The sequence below is a fragment of the Chrysochloris asiatica genome, unplaced genomic scaffold (genome assembly GCF_000296735.1).
Source record: "Chrysochloris asiatica unplaced genomic scaffold, ChrAsi1.0 scaffold00071, whole genome shotgun sequence".
Classification (NCBI taxonomy): domain Eukaryota; kingdom Metazoa; phylum Chordata; class Mammalia; order Afrosoricida; family Chrysochloridae; genus Chrysochloris; species Chrysochloris asiatica.
The window spans coordinates 4680663-4685339 of record NW_006408589.1 but is presented as its reverse complement, the minus strand read 5'-3'; positions in this window follow the sequence as shown (position 1 = coordinate 4685339).

Sequence of the window (4677 nt, the reverse complement as noted above, 5' to 3'; positions counted from 1 at the left end):
AACTCCTTAAACTGGAGGCTGTTAAACCCTCTGCCTTTGACAAAATTTATGCATGCCACTACTGCTGACATCACATAGTTAAGCTGCAACAACTGTGCACAGAGACTTTCTTGGTGAATGATGCAGTGACATATAATTAAATCACTTGGATGAAGACTGAGGCAATTCAGTTATTCCTTGACAAATGAAATTAACCCTTCTTGTGAGCCAACCCTGGTTGGAGCTTCATATAATGTAAGACCACTTAACTTTTCAAATGTTAGTGCAAGTTTTTTCATTCATAAAACAAGTGTCTCAAACAAGTGCTCACCTCTTGTAGTGCCATGCGTAGCTTCCAGTGACAGCAGCTCCTTTCACGTGTCAAACTCTGCAATTATCCCAGGAACGAGCTTTGATGATGTGTGCTACCCTGGTAGTGTGTGTGGGAAGCCCAGGACATTGATGACAATAGTCAACTGCAGTTGCTATTGTTGTTGTGAAGGGCCATCAAGTTAGTTCCAACACATAGCAACCCTGTACAGGGTTTCCTCACAGCAGCTGGTGGATTTGAACTGCCAATCTTTGTGGTTCAAAGTCCAGTGCTGATTCTACAGCACCACACCAGGAGTCCAGAGTGTTGCCCAATTTAGGCAAGAGTCAAGGAGCTAGAAGCTGCCATAGTTCAGATGCTCAGGAGCAGTGGATATAACTTGAGGTGGGGGTCCCTGTGAATGGGAGAGGACATGGAAGAAGGGCCCTGAGGCATGCCCAGATCCTGGCTGCTGGCTGCCATCTCTGATCTCACATACATACTTCCGTCTGCTTGGTTCATGTGTTCCTTTTAGAGAAAGGTGCCAACCATTGGTGGTTGTTCTAGCCATGCATGTGTATTCCACAAGTCAGAGCTTCATCATTTACCAGGGGCTTCAAAAAGTTCATGGAAAAATTCCATTCTTTTAGAAACCCATTCATATTTCTAAATATTCCATGTGAAAAAATTAAACAGGATTCAAAATGCCAAAAAATCTCTACATGATAAATGACAAGGAAAGGAAAGGAAGAGTCCTTCAGTCTAATTTTAACTATTGTGTATTTTTAAAAAGGTGGCTAAAACTTTTTTTCCTAAACTTTAGCATTGATGATTATCAAGAACTTTGGAACTGAACTCACTCCCATGGCTCAATTTTCAGCCAAACGACAGACAGATCTCAAAGGGGAACAACACCAGTGAGGTGTGCACATCTTCGAATAATCAACCATTTGAGATCACAAGGACAGCATGTACCCAAGGACCAAGTTCAGAGGAGTTAGAAAAGGAGGAGGAAGGGAAACGGAAAATACAGTGGGATACGTGATCTGTTATGAGACGAAACAAAATGTGTATGAATTTTTTTAATGTAAAATTGATGGTCTGCTCTGTAACCCTTCACCGAATCCACAATAAAAATTTTAAGTATGTGTGTGTGTGTGAACTCAGTCCCATCTAATCATCTGGAGGCTGGGATTGACTGGTAATCTGCTGTGCTGAGACCAGCAGGGTCTTGTCCAAGACCTGTCCAAGTCATTGTTAAATGACTGAGGGAATAAATGAATAAGTGCATTAATGAAGGGAGAGAGGAAGAAAAGGACTCTTAGTCCAAAGGGGGAGGGCCTTTTCTTTCTAGTTATCACAATCTGTCAGACAAGGAGTCTGGCTGCAGCTACTTAACTGAAAGAAGAAGTGGCTTTGCCTTGTCCCCTCCGTCTCCTGTCTCACCACCATCCATTTTGATGGGGTCAGAGGTTGCTGCCTCTGGAAATATGGCCCTCCTGCTGCTCCCTGGCCCTGCTGGCAGTGACCATGGGTCTTTTAAGCATAGTGGTCCCCCGAGGCCTCTGTCTCCCTTCATGAGGAAGACTGCCCATGGGTGCAGTGCCCACTCAGGAGTCTGCTTAACACCCTACTGCAAGCTTCAAAGTGGCCCTTTTATCAGAGGAGCAGACAAGGCTCAGCTGTCTCTCCCTGTGAACAATCATGAATTTGGGCGGGAACTCTTGAGAGTGGATTCCTATGCTTAGGACCACTCAATCCACCCGGCTTTGAAGGCCCAGATGGGATATCTGTACAGCTTTCCACAGAGCAGAGTTTAGGGACAGGAGACAGATGGCGGAGCCATTAGCAGAGGATGGGAAAAGCATCCTTAGCCCACAACCCAGAGCTCCAGGTGGGATCAGAACCCCATGGGAGCACTGAACCTCTGGAAGAGTAAGGCTGGGATACCTCCAGCCTCTGTAGCACCTTTGGTGAGTTAGAGAAGGGTGGTTCTCTGGGATAGTGGGTCCTCTGATCCATGGATTGGCCAGTGGAAGGCATCCTTATGTGAATATTCATTCAGCTTGGGGGAAAAACAGATGGCTAGTGTTGTGAGAGAGAGGTGAGACCAAGGTCAGACCCAGGATAGGAAAAGCTTTGATTTTCATGCTAAGAAAGGAGTTTGGGAATGCTTAAGGAGTTTCTGGAGTCCTGGTGTTGTGCTGTGGGTTAATGCACTGGACTGCAAGGTTGATTTGAACGGCAAGATCGACAGTTCAATCTCACCAGCCACTCCTCAGAAACCCTATACAGGTTTGCATCAGAACCGACTGGACAGTGCTTAACAACAACAAAGGAGTTCCTGGGTGGTGCAAATGATTAACACATCGCTACTAACCAAAAGTTAGAGGTTCTAGTCCACCCAGAGGTCCCTTGAAAGAAAGGCCTATTTATGATCTATTTATGAAAAATCAACCATTGAAAATCCTGTGGTGCACAGTTCTAGTCTGACACACATGAGGTCTCTGTGAGTGGAAGATGACTCCACGGCATCTTTTTTACCTCCAGCACTGAGCACAGTGTCTCAGTAAACAGAGTGAATCAAACAGTGGAAAAAGGCTTGATGAAAGGAAGAAGGCTTTCCGTCTGAGTCACTGTGGAAGCCAGAGACTGTGGCTGGGGACCAGACAGGTGTCGGTAGCTACAGGCTGTCATGTAGAAAGCATTGAAATTTGATGTGTGGAGGTTTCAACCTGAAAGCCAATGCCGCCTGAACATCGTCTGAGATAAGGCTCTGTGTCAGTGATAAGGGCACCCCGGAGCCAGGGAGGCGCTGGGCAGGGATCAGCACTCACGCGGCCCCACAGACAGACCAAGGGCAGTAAATATAGAACAACATGAAAGCAGGCAGCGGCCAGCCGCGCCTTTCCAATGGTGTGATGGTCAAACATGACAGAGCTAGGATTTAAAAAATATATTTTTTAAAGAGGCTTCAGTTTTTAGTGCACTTTTAGGTTTACAGAGAAATCAGCAGAAAGTACAGAAAGTTCCTAGAGCTCCCAGGTTCTCCTATTCTTAGCATCTTGCATTAGGGTGGTACATGAGCTACAATTGATGAACCAATAATGATGCATGAGTTTTTTTTTAAACTAAAGCCTATAGTTTACATTAGGGTTCACTCTATGTTGTACAGCCTTCTTGTTGTTAGGTGCCGTTGAGTTGGTTCTGACTCATAGCGATCCTATGCACAACAGAACCAAATACTGCCCTGTCCTGTGCCAGCCTTACAATCGTTTCATTCGAGCCCATTGCTGCTGCGACTGTGCCAGTCCATCTTGTTGGGGATCTTCCTCTTTCTCATTGACCCTCCACTTTACCAATCATGATGTCCTTCTGCAGGAACTGGGCTGTCCTGATAACATGTCTAAAGTATGAGAGACCAAGTCTGGTCATCCTGGCTTCTAAAGAGCATTCTGATTGTACTTCTTCCAACATGGATTTGTTAGTTTTTATGGCAGTCAACATAATTTAAGGAGCTCTGGTAGCGTAGTGGTTACGAATCGGGCTGCGAACCTTAAGGTCAGCGGTTCGAAACTACCAGCCGCTCCGCGGGAGAAAGATGAGGCTTTCTACTTCCGTAAAGATTTACACCCTCCGAAACCCTGTACAGGGTCGCTATGGGTCGGAACCGACTCGACGGCACTTAACAACAACAGCAACAACAACATAATTTATTAAGTCAAACAATGCCATAACTCAGATGCATCAATTCTTCTATGGTCTTCCTTATTCATAGTCCAACTTTCATATGTACATAAGGCTATTGAAAATACATGGCTTGGGTCAGGCACACCTTAGTCTTCAAGCTGACAAGGGACTGAGTGCTGGCAGCCAGGAGGCAGGCTTGCAGAATGTGCTCTTTTGTTGTTTAAATGATTATATATTCCTGAGTATTTTTGTGTACATCTCCCCACCTCCATCCCCCCCACTACTCAAAAAGAAAAGAAAAACAGAGGCAATGGAGGCAAATACTGTTGAATGATGACGCACGGAGGAGATTGTAATCATTGCAATGAAATGATGGTATAAATGAAATGCAGTGAAATGATGGTATAAAGTCGATGTTCTCCCATGTAAAGTATCATTCCGTTCACACACACACACACACACACACACACAGTATTATAATATTTTGGATTGTCTAGGTTTGGTCCAAATAGACAACCACTATATTAAAATGTAGACGAGGAGGTTGGAAGGCAGGGAGTTTTAAGTCAATGGAAGTGAAGCAGCTAGAACAAAAACAATGAGATTTCTGGCACAGTGCCAAGATTATCACTATTGTCAATGACCCTATGTCTAGAAACTGTTGAGTGAAAGTCTGGTTGCTGTGCATACTGCCACCA